General features: G+C 36.1%; 1 long non-coding RNA gene across 1 annotated transcript; it reads right to left on the bottom strand.

Annotated features, from left to right (window-relative positions):
- Positions 1-2,420: 2,420 nt before the first annotated feature.
- On the bottom strand, positions 2,421-3,452 carry LOC121053052. Its single transcript, XR_005810589.1, has 3 exons — positions 3,356-3,452; positions 2,670-2,810; positions 2,421-2,600 (listed from the first exon to the last, which is right to left on the bottom strand). It is a non-coding gene; the product is annotated as an uncharacterized LOC121053052 (long non-coding RNA).
- Between the last annotated feature and the right edge of the window lie 16,108 nt (positions 3,453-19,560).

Raw genomic sequence — 19,560 nt, 5'->3', positions numbered from 1 at the left:
GTGTGCCCATAGATATATTTGTGTTACTAGAAAGTGTCGGTGTCCTTTCCTTTGTCATTCTTGTGGGACTTGATTTCGAATGAATTGTGGAGGTGATTTTTAATGTAATCTCCTGAACTAATTTTCTACGCAGGCATTACTGATTTTTATCTTATTTGATTTTAAATTCAGATGTGTTTTGTGGAGTTGATTATTGTTGCCTTAATTTATCTCACGAGTTGAGAAATTATAAGCATGCGTGACGTGAGTCACTTTAATTAAGTTTACTCATACGGGCTTAAAAAGCTTACCGGGTTTGTTGTTTGTAATCCCGGTGCACTATTCTATGGTGTAGCGGTTATTCCTGCAGGTCAGGAGAATCAGGGCGGTGACCGAGCTGTCTAGGTTCGTAGACGTCAATTTATTCGCATTTCTTTTGTGAGGTTTGTCATGCTCATTTAGAGCTTTACAATTTCACCTTATGAATATGAGTTGTAAATTTTAACTCGAGGATTTCAGGATTTGGAATTTTGAGTGGCGTGTGGTATGGGTTGTTTATGAGAAAAAAATTCAGGACTTTATTTGTTTTAGTTGTATTCATGTTTCGGATTTGAATTCATTGTTATTCAAAACTCGGGGCGTGACACTGATGTCATGGGTCTCAAAATTTTTTACCCTTCTTATATCTACGTAGAAAATTAAAGAAAGAAAAAGAAAACCAAGCTATGCAAGCAATCCAGCTTTCACATATTGTTTTCAATTAAGGAATTGGAAAGCCTATGGAAGATTGCATGACTTACTTTTAATTTTTCATTCCCTTTGAAGCTTGTTGAAGAATTCAACTTTTTTTTAGTCAGCATCAATACTTTGTTTGATTTGTTCATGATCTGTTATTCATCTATTTTAAATTTATAGAAGTCTTGGCAATTGGCAAGAATGAGCCATTGAGTTCGATCAGTTACTATCTAAGAGAAATAGATATTCACTAGCTATAGCTTGTAAGATTTGCTTCTTGTTCTTACATGGAAAGGCCTACAATTCTAGCAATTTCCAATTTTACTTCTTCTTGTCCTATTTCAATCCTATATCTCATTCAGTCTGTTATTGAATGCTTCAATTATTAAATAGCTTAGAAATTGGTTGTATATCTACCACTTAATCTAATAGTCTGAGCTTTGCAAGTTAATGTACTCTGGTTTTGCAATTGGACCACAACAAAATAAATGAGATAGCCAACTCCATTTATGTATTATACATTTGGGACCATTGAGATGTGATTGGGTTCTGCACAGGTCCAAAGCATTAATGAATCAAGGGGACAAAGGATGAAAGGCCTTTGCTAATTGTGTCAGTCATTAACTCATTAGTCTTGTCTTGTATTTGTCAAAGACTCTCAAAACCTAACATTCAGATTTATGGTCAAGCTGAGACATCTTGTATATCTGCAAGTCACAGTTGTAATTATGCATATTTAAGGGATTTAGACATGTTTATTCAGGGACTCAATATAGATCCATGCTGCGGGGCAGTAAGTTTCTAATAAATTGAATGAAGCTTTTATTTTTAATATTGCTAAGAGGCTCTTATGTAGACTTTATCTAATTGTTAATCAATGATGATGAGCATTACGCATATTTTAATCCTTTTCCCAATAGAAATTTTATGAGGTGCCATGTCAGGTTAAGAATCAAATTAACAGTTATGGCTACTGCAATGAACTCATGCAACTACAGCCTAATTTTCCCTTAATTCAAAACACAAAGGAGTTGTCTCAATAATTTAACCAAACATAGAGCATAAATCAAAATCCAAGATCAAGTTTTTGATTCCAAACTCAAATCTGCAGGTGATTTCTGTATCTGGTGAACTCATATATATCCACATGGTCAAGACTATCAGTGCATGCCTTGAAATTGAAAGTGGATAATTGCAGCCTAACCCTCAATTCAAACTACAAAAGAGTTATTGCCAAAAAAAAAAATAAAAAAATAGAAAAGAGTTGCCTCACAAAAGTAAAAACCAAAAGCAAAAATAAAATCAATGTTTGCAGTAAACATGTTTGATGTTTGTATGTGATTGTGTAAATTTGTAATCAACACCAAAATGATAAGAGCAAATGCAGAAGTCATCAATGACTCATGCACCTCTTCTAAGTCCACTTGTTGGATAAGCACAGAGATTGAATTCTAAGTGTGATCTAATGTTTTGCTTCCTCTTGTTACAGAAATGGCCACTGCTACTGCAACATTTTAATGTTTAAATTCCAAGAAGTCAATTCCTGAATTGAATTCCCAACCACCACAAACATCAGCATCTCTTTCATAATTGGTACAACATTTATTTCTTTATGTCACCCATAATTTCATATATTATAGCAATATAGGGAAACTGGGTACTACAATTTTATTACTTCACTAAAAGGAATTCTAACAATTGAGAAAGAAGGAAAATTGGGTACCATTGGTTTTGCTCAAAATGAGTTGAACTGCTCTAAAGATTGAAGCTTTAAGTGGGATTTCGTCCTCATTGAGTTTAAGGAGGAAGGAATATATCAATGAGAATGGAGTAACTGCTTACCTCAAATACATATTTTGACTCGGCCACCAGTTGACAGCTCAAATCTTTAGGACTCAAAACAACTAAATCAGAAATTACAGAAAAATCGACTTAAAATGAGACCAATGCCTGACCTGTAAATCAAGGGAGATTGGGACATTAATCTCCTCCATTTTGGCTGCAAGGGACAAACATGCCACAACCAACAATTGCATAGTCAAATCTTTGTCTTCTTTCCTTCTTTCTCATTTGCTCTTTCACTTCATGAAAAGTATCTACACAATTGCAAAATACTAATTCAATGATGACTTTGAAGAGGAATTAAATCCAAAATTAGTGGAAGAAAATTCCATCCATTAGATAAAAAATGAACTCAACATAATATAAGAAACAGATCGACATAAGCTTTCATATTAAACTAAAATGGTGTGTAACACACCATCAAGATTTGAGTTTTTAACTTGATGTGAAAGCTTTCAAACTATAAGATTGGTAATCTTATCAATTACCCAAATCCAAATCCTACTGATCTAACACTCTAATTGAAGAAATCAAAATCAATAAATTTCATATTGATGTAACACCCCAATTGCAGAATCCAAATCAAGCACAGCAATAATTGATGCAACAATTCTAATACAATATAGCAATCAAAGAATAATAGAGAAAATTAAATGATAATATACTAGCAGCCAAGGCGAATACATAGTCTCAAACTTGGGAAATCGATTAGAAGGGCATTTTAGGGTATCTGAAGAAGTGAAAAACAGAAAAACCGCGAACAATTCAGAGAGAGAGAGAGAGAGAGAGAGATGATTACGCTTCTCGTGCGGTATCACACTACAATCCTCGCTGACATGGCTCATCATCCCACCGGAATTACTCATAAATTCCATAGGAGCAGGGCTGAAGATCGAATAGAAGTCTCCGATGGATGGCAAGCAGCACGGTTTACACTCTAGGTGAATGGCAAGCATGCAATAATCAACAACATAAAGGGCACATTTGTCATTTCAACTAAGCACAAACAGTGCTAGGACCTTTATTATATAATAAATTAGGTGAATTTCAAGTTTTGGTTTCTCTTTGATGATTTAGATATAATATGGATTATTTTTTTATTCACATGATATTATGAACCGATGAACAACACCAGAATTTTACTTTGAGTGGTGGACAATGCAACACATATATGGAGTTTGATTCAAATGACATGCTAGTTATTTTTTAAGAATAGATTATTTTATATATCACAAATTAATTAGTTGATTTTTGTTATGGTTAATTGTTCTTAGATTATAAAGGTCTTTTATCACTTCGCTTCCTTTATCGAAATTTCAATTTTGATTACTACAATGTATCTTTTTCAGATGCTATACTAACATGATCTTATTATAAAGTATGATTATGGGGCTAAAAGAAGAGAAAAGAAGTAAAATATAGATCATAACCTCATGAGCCCTATTTTTCTTGTTCGCCTAGGGCCCCAGAAATCTCAGGGCTGGCCCTGTTAGCAACTTAGCTTACCTGTAAGAATATAATTTCCACATGCATGGACTTAAACTAATCTAAATAGTTCTAAATAGTACTTGATTTTTGTTGTTGAAGATAACAAACTAGTCTTTGTAAAAACTATATAATATATGTAGCCAACTCAAGTAGTAATATTTCACATAAAAAAAAACAATGTCAAACATTGTATGAAAGTAATTCGATCTGAGTGAAGTAATGTGAAGTAAAATTCTCTTTTTAATTTGCATTAGTTTGCACTTTGTGGGTCTATTAATAGTAGAACCTCATCAATGGCACTCGAAATGTCCACATTAGTACGTAGCGTGCTTTCTAAAGAGACTTTCATTGGCACCGTAACAAAGTAAACCAAAAATATGTTTGAACGAGCCACTCATAATCCTAAACTAAGTAAACACCTCATAGAGTGCCATTATGGGCGGAGTGATTGTATGCAGCAACAAGAAAAGAACAACAACCCCCTGCCCATTGATAATGCTAATCATAGAAATGTAGGTGTAATTTCGGTATTTAGTTGAGTTTTGAAGGTTGAATAATTTTCTCCATTCAAGTCAATTCCATCATATTCATATTGAATTGTGTAGTTCCTTTGACATAAAATGCCAAAATTACCTTTTGAAATCAATTTCTCACTGCTAAAACCTTTCATTGTTTATTTCAATTTTAGACTTTTTAGTATCTAGCAGTAACACATTTCGCTAACCTCTAAAAGGTCACGGGGGAGGCCATCTATACTTCACTCCAATCTCTGATGTATCAAAATTTATAGCACGAAAATCCCTCTTGTGAGAGCTTGTACATAAGAAAAGAACAAAAATACTTTGCGTCGAGGACTTGAAAGAAATTTGGCTCATAAGAGGAGTAATCCTGCCCTCCAAGTATCTTTGTTGGTTGGTGAAGCATGATCTTCAATTGAATTTTGGAGACGAAGATGAGCGTAAATTGGCTTTGTCGCCAACTACCATGTCATAGAACATGGTGTCTTCAGGGTAAGCCACAAATTGGCTTTTGCATTTGACCATTTGTTGGTCTGAATTCTGCTTATCCACCGAACAGATTTGTTTAGTATCATCATAGACAAATTTCTTTTGCAAGAAATTTTAAGCTGGACAATTATAAATAAGAGTTAACTTGTATTGATGATACTCGAATTTATAGTCGCGAATAACAAACTGGCCATTAAAATAATTGTTCTGGCCATTCTTGTGAGATGGGTTGTGATGCCCCGGAAATTCGTAATTATTTTCCGAGGATTTTTCTAGAATTAATTTTATGGTTATTGGACGATTTCGTGGCTCGTGGATGGAGCAGAAGTGTTTCGGACGAATAATTATTTATGAGGCGCCATTTTAGGGGGGGAGCAAGGGTTGACTTTTTATACGTTGGGATTCTCCGAAAACTTTCTTCATGAAAGTCGTAGAGCGCGTTGATACGAGTTCGTGGACATGTGGAATGCGGAAATCGAAGTTCGTATGAGGAAGTTATGGCCATTGGAAGAAGTTTCCATTTTGGTATAAATAGAAGTTTCCCATGTGGGAAATTTACTATTTTCATTTGGTTTCCATTTCCGGAAATTGATATCTCTCTCTCTTCTCTCTCGGCTGTACCTTCAGAAACGAAAATATCCGACTGACCCGACCCGGACCAGGCCGACCAGACCCAGCTTTTCCGGCGAACTGTGGCGGTCTCCGGCGACGAAACTTTCCAGATAGGATAGTTTCCTCCGTCTGGTCGTCCCTCTGGTGTCCTCTAGCGCCGATTCTCCTCCAAGGCGGCGCTGCAAGGCGGTGCAGTTGAGTGTTTTCAGACTCGATCGGTTCTCTGATCTCCGACGTCGGCGGGGCTTCAAGTTGAGCTTGGGGAGCTCAGAGCAGCCTCCTTGATCAATCCTTGGTAGTTGTTTGGATCGATTCACGTAAAACTTGGTTCAACTCAGATTGGATTACTGTTCACGGCTTGTGAGGTAGTTTTCGACCCTTTATGCTTGTTTTCTGACTTCAAGCTAGTTATGAGAATTCACAAGCATGCTTAGATGAAGCTTTTTGATGTTGGGAGTTTTGGGAAATATTGAGTTTTGGCCGGCGGCGGTGCGCCACCACCTGTGGCGGTGTTCCGGCCACTTAAGGAACTATTTTTGGTATTATATATGTTCTACTCGTTGATACGAGCGTTTCGATATATAATATGCAAATTTTGGAGTTCGTATGGAATTGTTATGATTTTTGCAGTTTCATACCGATCGATTTATTCGATCCGGGAGGATTCGAGCGTCCGATCGACTTGTGGTTTGGTCACATCGATCATGAACGAATTCTGGGGACTTTGGGAGGTCTCGGATGTGGTTTCGCCTCATTTGGCGTCACCTTGGGAATTTTGGTTCGATTTAGGGTTTCGAACATTATTCCTTGTGATTCGTTGACTGAATGAGAGCTGTAATTCCTTAGGTACGTGACGAGGTATTCTTTGGACAGCTATTTTGGGTGGTTTAGCTGCTTTGTTTGAAGACGCAGAGGGAGTTTCGAGGTGAGTAATCTCACGAAGTTCATTCACGAACGGGAATACCCTTATTGTTTTGAGAGTTATTTATTAACTGCAAACTATAGTTGGTATTAGTAGGCATTCCTGAGCAGATGACTACATATAGATATATATTTACGTGAAATATATATGTTTTGGTGGTTTGTGGATTTATGAAAACAATAGGCATGAATGATGCATTTTATTGTTTTGGGTTATGGCTTTTGGAAAACAAATAATTGTGGAAATGTTGATTTCGATTTGTTTTGAAAAGCGTTGAGATTTGGGAAAAGTGTTGAGATTTGTGTATGAAAACAATATGCATGAATTGATGCGTTTTATTGTTTTGTGTTATGGCTTTTCGGAAAACAATGATTATGGAAATGTTGATTTCGATTGTTTTCAAAAGCGTTGAGTTTGTGTAACATTTTGGGTCCAGTACGACTCCTTTAAAATTTTTCTCCAAGGGGCTATGCGGCCCGAGGACTGAAGGTCTATGACCTTGGGAAAAGCGTTGAGATTTGGGTATGAAAACAATATGCATGAAATGATGCTTTTTATTGTTTTGTGTTATGGCTTTTCAGAAAACAATGATTATGGAAATGTTGATTTCGATCGTTTTCAAAAGCGTTGCGATTTGTGTAATGTTTTTGAGTCCTATGCGACTGCTTTAATGTTTTGCTCCAAGGGACTGTGCGGCCCGAGGATCGAAGGTCTATGCCCTTGGGCTGAATATCAGGTAATCACGTCTTTGGCCAGACGAGTGGTTACGTTTTCAGTTAGAGATCTAATCTGTCTGCCATATAGGTAATTCATGGGGTAACGGGAATTAGTTATTAATAACTCATGACATTTCGTATTTTTAGGGAACAAGGTGTGAGTTGCTTCCTTATTAATGGTTTTTAAGGGGACAAGGTGCAAGTTGTTTTCCTTATTAACGTTTTGATAGAAATCAAGGTGTGAGTTGCTTTCTATGGTACGATTATGGTACATTTGATAGAAATCAAGGTGTGAGTTGCTTTCTATGTTTACTGATAGAATTCAAGGTGTGAGTTGTTTTCTATGTTTTACTGATAGAAATCAAGGTGTGAGTTGCTTTCTATATTTTATTGATAGAAATCAAGGTGTGAGTTGCTTTCTATGGTACGATTATGGTACAACTGATAGAATTCAAGGTGTGAGTTTTTTTCTATGTTTTATTGATAGAATTCAAGGTGTGAGTTGTTTTCTATGTTTTATTGATAGAAATCAAGGTGTGAGTTGCTTTCTATGGTACGATTATGGTACAATTGATAGAATTCAAGGTGTGAGTTGTTTTCTATGTTTTACTGATAAAATTCAAGGAGTGAGTTGTTTTCTATGTTTCGATTTGAAAGGAAATTAAAGTGTGAGTTATTCTCCTTTATTTCGTGTTTAAGGAATCAAAGCGTGAGTTGTTTTCCTTATTTCTGGTGTGAGTTGTGTTAACTATTTTGAGTTACTCATACGAGGTTGCGAAAACTTACCGGGTTTGTTGTGTGTCAACCCGGTACACTATTGAAACCGTGTAGGGGTTAATCCTGCAGGTTAGGATAATCGGGGCTGAAGCTGAGGTAGCGCCCTTGCAGCTTTACGATAGGAAGCCATTTTTGTGACTTTACCGTTGATAAGGACTTCCGTTGTATAGTTAACTCTGAGCAGCATTTACGTTTTATTTTGTTGTTGATAATTTAATTCGTAAGCTTATGTAATATGTGACTCCATGGAGCAGGCCAATATTGACAAAGTGGGTTCAGGGCATAAATATGTACTTGGGTTAAAAGGGAAAAAGTTTCTAGGTATTTTGTTATTGATGACTGAACGTTCACGCATATGTAATTATGGGATTATATATCGATTTTCATGTGTGTAAAATCAGGGGCGTGACATGGGTCATATATGTTTTCTCCATACACGTCAAAGCCACCGCTTGGCCTTGAAACACTGATGAAGAATTACAACTTGAATTGATCAATAAAGCCGCACGTTGGCTTTCCAAGACCACAACTTAATTGATAATTAAGTTGATTATGGCATTGGTCATCTTCTTGGCCATGATGACGTCCAATGCCACTATAACAACTTGATTGCTAATTAAGTTGATTAATTTGACCATGCTTTTGACCAAGATCTTTTTTACCAAGGTGGCGTCCTGTAACAAGGCCACATCTTTCCTGACAAATTTCTCCTAGAGGCCCTTTTACGAGGATTTGGTCGTCAAGACCACATTTAATTACCGCTTGGCTATTAGAATCTTTAAGAAATTGCTTTTGGTGATCAAAAGAATGAACGTGGGCTACTTCTTGCCCCCCATGTATCTGACCAGTATCCACATATATGGCTGGACCAGTGGAGAAATCAAGTATACGTACAGAGACAATTTTATTGTCAGAAGAATAATCTTGTTGATGGTCTTCTCCGTGCACAGCCTCTATGTAAGGCTGTGATTCACTAGTGAGGTCTTTAGATTGATCGCCATCTATGGGAAATTTAGTCTCAGAAACAACCTCTTTGCATGTAGTTTTTTGGCTTTTCAATTCCCCTTGCAGCGAACCGACTTGAGTAGCCAAGCTGGGACCTTTCTTGCACAAGGTCGTGAACTCCGATGAGGTTTGCTTGTGCTGAACAGCTAGCAAACTCAAGAGGTGATCATGATTTTCTTGAGCTTGGCGCGTAATGTTCCTCAAGCGCCACCGAGACTTCCCTGTATCTGTTCGAGAGTAGCCTGTTTGAATCCTCTGTTCGTCTTCTCCCAGAATGTATCATGGTTAATCTTCATGATGGCCAACTTTTCTTCTATGCTTGCATCCTCTGGGATGGGGAGAGGGGCATACTTGTCAGAAGAGGTGGAGTCGCCGGTGGTGCTATTGACCATCTTGTCTATCTGCGAGTCTAGAGTAAATTTTGCAGACACTTCTTCTTGAGAAAGACCACGACAAGCATCATTATTATGCAGCTTGTAACTGGAGGTCTTGTGTTTTGGGAAGTTTAGGAATTTACACTTCTTCTTGAGAAAGACAGGCATCACTTTAGGAATTTCTTTTGGTAAAAATTTTCCCCTGGCATCCCAATGATGACGAACACGAAAAGACTCTAGTGCAGTCCAACTGGGCGTGCCAAAATGTTTGGCTCCAAAACTAGTCTAGGTAGCAAACTGTCTCTTTTGATTGGGCAAGCATGCCAACACCCTGCGGTGTAGTCATCGGGGTGTCCCTTAACCTGACTATTTCTCAAACGTTATGGACGAGGAGAGCACCAATCTCATCACCAGGTTCTTTTCTATGCCTTTCGAAAAAGGACTTCTTGCCTTACGAATAAGGACTTGTGGTGTGATCTCTTGCGTCACTGAGTCAATACTTAGTATTGTAGACTAAGCAGAGCAATCACCCGGAAGTAGGAGAAAGCACGAGTTTTACTAAAGCGTGACTTTAGCTTTGCTGGGTTGCGAGGGCGTTACCCTTGCTTCGCTGGTTTCAACTAGGTTGAATGTAGGTTTGCTCTGGAGTGGCTTTGATAATCTGTGCGATTAGTTGATTGAAGAGTTGTTCGTTTTTAGCCTCCATATATTTAGACTGCTGCAGATTCACCTTCCTAATAGGAATGAAATATTTGAAGCTATATTTTAGGCCACAGTTATTGGCCTTGAATCGAATCAAAACTTTTAATACTCTTGATAACTATCGTAGGCAACAAGAGATTGCCTCTGTGAAGTAGCAATCTTCTAGGCAAGATTAATTGCCTTCGGGACGTAGCTAATTTGTAGCTAGTCAAGGTAGTTGCCTTTTGGGAATCAACTTCTGGGCATGCACGCCTTCCATATATATATATATATATATATATATATATATATATATATATATATATCCCTTGTTTAATTGTAATCAAGGATGATTATATCCTTACCATCTCCCCCACGTCCAGCAATCCTCAATAATCTTTCATTGCTTGCATGACCCACATCTTGACCCACCGTAAGCCTTAATTGCATGGACAACTATATATATATATATATATATATATATATATATATATATACACACTATATAATAAGATTATATATACTTTCCTTGATGATGGCAATCAAGATGATTGATTCCTAACCACTGCAAGTGCATGGCCTAGTGGTTCTTGCCTAGTTGGGTGTGCTCCCCAACCTAGGTTCGAATCCCGAAGTTGTCAAAGTGGCCAGGCACTGTGCTGCAATGCACAGTTGGAGCATTTCACATGCGCCGAAGGGGTTTATCTTGGGCCTAGGAAGCCTTTGGGTTCCCCTTGACAAAGTCAAAAAAAAAAAAAAAAAAGATGATTGATTCCTCTCCAAACTGTTCGCGCTCTTGACGGATCTCATAATCTCAGCCATAAATGCAGCCTGCATATTCATCTTCCCGTCTTGCACAGTCTTGACAACCAAGCAAATTATCATTAATTATCAAATATCTTGAAAATTACTGGTAATCTGATAAATACCGAGATTTGCCTCTAGATTGTTTGGTCTCCAAGTAGACTCTATTTAACTTCTAAATAATATATTCCGAAGTTGAGGAAAATATATGGCTTGGGCCACGGATATTGGCCCGGGTTCTCTCGAGACACCCCTTGTCAGTAAAAATATTAATTTTGGGTTCAAACAATCAATATACAGCAGAATTATAATTACATATAGATAAAAACACCAGTTTATCAACCTACTACAGTACTAGTTAATTACTTGTACATATTAAATATCGCAATTCTATTATAAATGTATAATTTTAGAGAGGCTACATTGTAAATAGGTTTATTATAGGTTAGTTTAGTCTATGCATGTGAAATTTTCATTCAAAAATATCATTTTATAAATGCAAGTAATATGAATTCTTTATTTTTAACCGAAATCGAAACATTTTCCTAAATTTCCTTAAATTTGAAGTACCGAAATCGGAACCGAAACCGAAACCGAAATTTGATTGTAATCTGGGTATGCACGTCATCCATCTGGGTATGCCTTTTGGGAATTATCAATAATCTGGGTATGCACGTCCAGCAATCCTCAATAATTTTTCATTGCTTGCATGACCCACATCTTGACCCACCGTAAGCCTTAATTGCATGGACAACTATATATATATAATAAGATTATATATACTTTCCTTGATGATGGCAATCAAGATGATTGATTCCTCTCCAAACTGTTTGCGCTCTTGACAGCTCGCATAATCTCAGCCATAAATGCAGCCTGCATATTTATCTTCCCGTCTTGCACAGTCTTGACAACCAAGCAAATCACCATTAATTATCAATTATCTTGATAATTACTAGTAATCCGATAAATACTGAGATTTGCCTCTTGATTGCTTGGTCTCCAAGTAGGCTCTATTTAGCCTCTAAATAATATATTCTGAAGTTGAGGAAAATATATGGCTTGGGCCACGGATATTGACCCAGATTCTCTCGACACACCCCTTGTCAGGAAAAATGTTAATTTTGGGTTCAAACAATCAATATACAGCATTATTATAATTACATATAGATAAAAACTCCATTTTCTCAACCTACTACAATACTAGTTAATTATTTGTACATATGAAATATCACAATTCTATTATAAATGTATAATTTTAGAAAGGCTACATTGTAAATAGGTTTATTATAAGTTAGTTTAGTCTATGTGAAAGTTTCATTCAAAAATATCATTTTATAAATGCAATTAATATGAATTCTTTATTTTTAACCGAAATCGAAATTTTCTCCGAAATTTTCTTAAATTTGAAGTACCGAAGCTGAAACCGAAGTTTGAAAGCTTGGGTAAGACTAGTATTACTCAAATGGTGCTTTTATATGCATTGTCTGAATTCAACTTGTATGCCATTTAGTCAAGTTTGAGTTAGTCAAGGTTGAGTGATCTATATATTGTGGAACAATGACAATTTAACTTGTACACCATTTAGTTAGGTTTGAGTTAGTTAAGGTTGAGTGATCTATATATTGTGGAACAATGACAATTCAACTAGGTTCCAACCATCATGAATAAAAAGTAAATCACATTTACATTATCAAAAAACATCACATTTATAATTACATATAGATAAAAACACCAGTTTAGCAACCTATTACAGTATTAGTTAATTACTTGTACATATTAAATATCACAATTCCATTATAAATGTATAATTTTAGAGAGGCTACATTGTAAATAGGTTAGTTTAGTCTATGTAAAAGTTTCATTCAAAAATATCATTTTATAATTGCAATTAATATGTTTTTTTTTTTTTTAACCAAAATTTCCACCGAAATCGAAACTTACTCCGAAATTTTCTTAAATTTGAAGTACCGAAATCGAAATTTGAAACCTTGCATAATTAAGCACGAGATATGAATCATAATCTTATGTTATGGGTACTTGAATATAAATTTTGATATAAGAGACCGAAAACCATCAACTTAATTGCTTAGTTATATATGGTCGGAAACTCATAATGACGAGAATGATGTTAAAATATTGTTGGTTGACTTTTGTTGAACTTCTAATGCATGTAGTGAGAACTTGCGTAATTTTATGCATGAGAGTTTCTATTGGAACCTCTAAATCTGCTCACTTGACCTCACTCTATTATGAATTATTAAATGACATATATAACATACTATAAAATGACAATAATTATACCAAAAAAATATTACATTTATTTTATATAGACTTTCCAATTTAATAATATTATATTGTATTTCTTATTATTTTCCTTATCTATTTTCATTTTCTAATTTCATTACATACTAATTAAAGCATTCATATATATTTAATAAGAATTAAATATATAAAAATGTATTAAGATCATGTGACATAAAAATGTATGATATATATGTTGAACGCATATTAGTGAGAGAAAACAAAATAATTCCTCTTATGATTTATGACCTAAATATAAGTCAATCCATTATATTTGCAAAAAAAAAAAAAAAAAAATTTAAATAATTAATCATGTGGTTCAAAAAATACAGGAAAAAAAATAAACATTAAAAAATGAATGATTTTTTTTTTGGAGAATAAAAACAAATGATTTCTTCATTTTTTTTTTTGCACAGCTAAAATAGAAAAAAAAAATTAAAAAAAAAAACATAACAGTTCATGGCATTTTCTTATTGATTAGACATTAATTTTTGAAACTCAAGTTTGGTTAAGAAATGTATATTTAGTTAAGATTTATAGAGTGATTAAATCATTGAAATGACTAAATTTTTATTTTAAAGATAATAATTTGTTTACAAATTATATGAGTGAGGTTATTTGAGGAAATTTAGTGAGGTTTAGTGAGTAAATTTAGTATTTGAAATTTTGATAAGAGGTGTAAAAAGCATAGAGGTTCACATGCGCCGAAGAGGTTTATCTTGGGCCTAGGAAGCCTTTGGGTTCCTCTTGACAAAGTCAAAAAAAAAAAAAAAAAGCATAGAGGTCAAGTGAGTAAATGCAGGTTCCAATAAAAAAACTCTTTATGCATTTACTTGTATTGTTTTTTTTTTTTTTTGAGGGAAATGGAATCAGGTTCCAATATAGTACGATGTCACAGCGTCAAGCTAGAGGGTTTCAAGAAACCCCTCATAGTACAAATACAAGCACAATATAGACTGCGCAAAGCAGCCAAACTCCTAATCAGACTGTCCAAAGCACCCAAATTATCACTAGCCAAACCTAGAAAATGAAAATGCAACAAGTAAATAAACCCAACACCTATCCAACCCTGAATCAAAGCAACTGACATAACAAGCATTGACGCCTAAAACCTTGATGAACTAAGATCTAGAGGAGGAAGGTGATGCGCTCTTAGCAAGCGCATAATTTAACCCTGAAATGTCATTAGTAGTATAAAGTAAATAGGGATCGTTCTATTCCGGGGATTGAGGGTACACCTGTCAATGTAGGACAAACAAACAATTAAAATTAAAACAAAGTATAATATTCACAAAGATATTCACAAGTATAAACATTATTTACGAAAAAAAGGGGGGAATTTTGTTTTTGGTTTTCTTTTGCCGAAAATAAATACTAAGTTAACTAAATAATTAAAATGTAAAAACATAAAAACACAAATGGGATGTGAGTACAAGGATCAAAGTCGAAACTCATGATTAAAATTGATTCAAGTTCATCATTGTTCATCATAGTCATGCAAGAGGAGTTGATCATGTGAAACGTTAAAAGCAAACAATTCCCCATATTTTACTTTCAATGCTAATTAATCTAAGTGAAAGCACATAGACTAATCCTATCAAACATGCATTCAAGCCCTAGAAAGCTAGTCAATCATACATGTTTAACGCAATAAGCACCTAGAAAGGCTATCAACTCAAATGTGCAACTTAGTATGAAAAAGTTCACCTAATTGCAATCTTCTTTGATTAAATTCGGTTTTTGCACAAAACCTTTACTACTTATTGATTCAAGAACACAAAACCAAAAAGTTTATCCATGTTCTTAAATTCATAGCAACAATCATGTAAAAACCCTAAATGTTTCGAACCATTCAAGATTATCATACAAAAGATTTCTATCATGCAAATTTAATCAAACACTCACACAAAAGCAACCATAAATCGCAATATATGAATATGAAAATTAACAATTAATCATAAAATTTCAGAAATCAACAATTGTTCAAACATATGTGTCAACTAAGGCATAACCAACGAAAATTACAAAGCAAAGGTTACAAGGAGAATCGGATTACACCGTGATGAAGATGAGATGAATGAAGTGATGAATGGTCTCTTGAATTTCGAAAGCAATCTTCAAGGATGGTGATGGATGATGTGCACGGCTTGTCTTCTTCTTCCTTGGCCTTGCTTGCACTTCGTGGTTGCCCTAGAGGATGGAGAAGAGCACGGCTAGGCTAGAGAGAGTTTTCTGATTTTTTTTTCTAACGTCTAGAATGTAAAGAATGGAACCCCCAAACGTTGAGAAGAGGGGAGATTATATAGGGGACGGCCCCTAGGTCTCCAAGCCGTCCAAAACCCTAGAGAAACTCACGGCAATAGCTTGCTTCCTCCACATAGTTTCCTCCAATGATTTCTTGCCACATAAGCCCTATGAGGTGGTCCAACCAATCACAAAATTCCAATATTAATTCCCTAGAAATATTGCCGAAATTCCTTGAGATAATTTCTGATTTTTTCTTGTTTAATTTCGGCCAACTTCCTTTAGGAATTCTAGGGATGAATCTAGACTCCTTTTGAGCTTTTCTTGGTTTCCACACATATTTTCTTTCCTTAAAAGTCTCTAGGGAATCTTTTTGCCGTCCAAAACCCTAAGGTTTTCACGTCCTCCCTTGTTTTTCTCTTCATTCTTCACGGCAATTCTTCTAGGGTTTATCTCCAAGTATTTTCTTTCCATAAAAATAGCCCTAGAAAATCTCCCTAGAAAATCTCCTTTTAATTTCTGATTTTTTTTCACGCCATCTCCCTTGTTTCTCTCTTAGTATTGGACGGCAACTCTCTCTCTTCAAACGGCACACTAGGGTTTAACTTCAACTCTATCTCTTTGACGTCACAAAAACCCTAGTTTACATGGGCTTTATCCACTTTTGCCGAAAGTCCATCTTGCTTGATAATTCTTGGGCTCTCTTACGTCCTCTTCAAGCCTGGATGTCTCCAACGTCATGTCCATCATAATTTTGGTCACACATCTCAATTGGCTTCAGAGTTTTGCTTCCCACAGTTTCCTCTTTCGAACAGGATTTCCTGGTTGGACCAGGAAAGCTTCATTTCTTCATTTCTGCTCAATTCTGTGGTCCATTGTTTCTCATCTTTGCTCCCCTTGACTTTCGCAAGCTCCTCTTTCCATTTGTGAGTTCATTTCCACTTTTTAGCTCGGAGGTCCTGAAAATAGAAACTAGTAAGAAAAATAGAAACTTTCCTAAAATGAAAAAATGGCAACTTTCTTAAACTGAAAATGGGAAACTTTCTAAAAATGAAAAATAGAAACTACCGAAAATGGAAACTTACTAAAAATGATAAATAGAAACTACAAAAATAGAAACTTTCTACAAATAGGAACTTTCCAAATCAAAGAATGGAAACTTTCCTAAACAGAGTTTTATTAAGGAAATAACGCAGAAAATGTAGGGAAAAACAAGTAAAACGTCGCATTAAAATGCTCCTATCAGAAGGGATATAGGTAAATCAAAATTATAATTCACCACCAACCCAAAACTCATTCACCAATCGATTCGATCAAATAATGAATAATAACAACATTTTATGGCTGCAAATGCTGCTCTACAACCTAGAAAACTATTATTGAATTCACACTAAGTTGCAAAGTTATGTAGTGTTTAATCTGTTACCTATTCATGTTCATACGAGAGAAGCGAATTGGGAGGTGGAATTGGGAGGTGGTGTACATCGCCACTCATCAAATCAGCACACAGCAACGATCAAGTGTAAAATAGGAGGTGAGCTGAGCCAAACTCAATTATTCAAAACAAGAAAATTGAAAAACTACCACTCTCCCAAAAAACCTAAATCAGGCCTGATCCAAGAAAAGGAAGGGAATAAGAGAATGGGCTTACCCAGCTAGACCACTAGGAGCGACCCATGCAGGCGGAGGCCTATTGGCCAAGGCCCATCTCTTACCCTCACCTTGCCAGACTAGCCCGCGTCAGGCTTCTAGAGAGCAGCCTCCTTCACTAGTCCGGTGGCCGGCTATGGACCTCCACCATGGCCATGGTCAAGTCTGGACCCCAACCTGTAGTCCGACCTGGATCGAACGACCTGTTCTCCGACTGCATAGGCTAATGCCTCCTCGCCGCCAAGCCCTGCTGGACCGATCAGAAGCAGGATCCAAGCACCGTCACAGCCCAAACACCCTTAATCGCGAACGGATCAGGACACAGCTGGAGCGAACAACGCCGTCGACCGCCCCTGCCCACACTGAGGAGCAAAATCTATCACCGCTTGGATCAAAACTTGCCAACACAATCTGAGAAGCCTCTAAACCAAGAACCCTTCGCCGCACCCACGATAAAAAGAAGCCTCCGATCGAAAAACTCCCGCCGCACCCCACGATGGTCACCGAGAACCAGCCCCGCGCCGTCGCCGTACCTCGTCATTCCTGCTTGACACCTTGATTTGTGTCGGTTTACATGTTCCATTGATCTTGTCACTAATTAATTAATGTTTAGATTTATATTTTAAAAGTTCATAAAAAGAGTGAACGAAATAACTAGAAGTAGGAAGGAAGACAAAAATATTTATTTTTGTTTTTCCTTGAGGTGTGCAAAATCTGAAAAGGTACAAGAAATTTAGAAGAAAATTGTCACAAAAGGAAATTATGAGTAAAACCCTAAAATTCATATATTCTAAGAGATTAAACTAGCAACCAATTTGTGCCACTTGACTAATGTTCCAATTTGAATTCGAAAGGAGTGGAAAATGAAGAGGCCAGAAAAAAATCAGGTGTGTAAAACTTAAATAAATAGGAAAATTTAAGCTAATTAAAACAGATTATTTTCTTTTGGAAAATTAAAAAACATTAATAGAATAAATGAATAGAGATTATCAAAGAGCAGGGATTCTATAAGTCCAAAATGACGGTTCTGTTCTTTTTGACTTTGTGAGAGCAACTCCAACAAAGATGACAAATTTGAATTTGACAGCTTATGTGGCAAATGACATTTTGCAAAGTTGCACTCCAACAGATGGTCAAATATGTATATTAGTTTATTATTAGAGAGAGAACTTGAAGAAGAATGAGTAGCCCGCCAGAAAATTCTGCAATGGTAGAAAACTTATGCAATCCAAACTACAGTGGTAATGAAATACCTGCTGGGGGTGGTTCAATTAATTGAATTGAAACAGTTGGGGGGTTGCTATGATATGGGCTTCGCCAGAAAGATAGACCCAGAGAGCCATGAAGATGTAGAAGACTAGATGGTAAAAAACAGAGGTGTTCAAAGGACACATACCCATATTCTCAGTACTGTGAGAGGAATATGCACAGAGGAAATTAAAACTACATATCCATAAAAACTAGAAGATTAAATCTCATTACCCATCAAAACTTTGCAATTGCTTCATCAAAATCTCATATTCCCAGTCTTCATTGAGCTCACCTAATTAATCAAGAAGCACCTAGTTTGATCTAATCCTTGATTTTCTATGCAACCTCACTCTTCGATCTGATCTCCGACATGGTAGGAAGAAATAGAGAGGCGAGAATGATTGATGGTCTGCCATGGGTGGCTCCGGTCTGGGTAGGACGAAGGTGAGAAGAGGAAGAGGGAGAATGAGAGAAACACTAAGACCATCTCCAACTGATAGGTCTTTTTCCAGATAGACAAGGCAACAGTAGGAAATGACATAGTAACTCAACTCCAACAGATCTATCAAATCTTACATGGATTTGACTTATCAAACCAATCTGTCAAATTTGACATATCCAAACCCTTCTGTCTTTTCTTTTTTTATTCTTTCTCTGTCCTTCTCTCTTGTCTCTCTCTCTCTTTCTTCTTACCCAGAATCATACCCAATTGCTTAAACCCAAGCAAATACAATCAGATCCAATAAAATCACCAATTACAACAACTATCTTAGAGCACCCAGATTCATCATTCTCAACCAAGAAACCCAGTTCTTCGCGGTCTGTCTTTTTTTTATATTTTTTTTTATTGTTTTTCTTACCTGCTCTCTCATTCTTTCTCATCTCTCTCTTTCTTCATACCCGGTACCCAGACCAAAGCAAAACTTCTATTCTTGGTTCAAGTTTCACAGATAAAACTAGAAAGCAAGAAATGGGGTTCTGTGGGTTTTCTATAAAAGTCCCTCTGTGATCGATTTGATGAAGAAGATGAAAGGGGTTTGTTGCTGTGGAGCATTCTTCGTATGCTCTGTTTCTGGGTTTTCGTCAGATCTGTGTATGTAATTGTTTGTTTACCTGGGTTTTCCTAGATTTGGATGTTTATGTGGTTGTTTTTGCTGTTGAGCAATTTGAGC

Source organism: Rosa chinensis, chromosome 5, assembly GCF_002994745.2.
Source record: "Rosa chinensis cultivar Old Blush chromosome 5, RchiOBHm-V2, whole genome shotgun sequence".
In the NCBI taxonomy this organism is placed as follows: domain Eukaryota; kingdom Viridiplantae; phylum Streptophyta; class Magnoliopsida; order Rosales; family Rosaceae; genus Rosa; species Rosa chinensis.
Note: the sequence above shows the minus strand (reverse complement) of the source record. Positions and strands in the feature narration are given on the sequence as shown.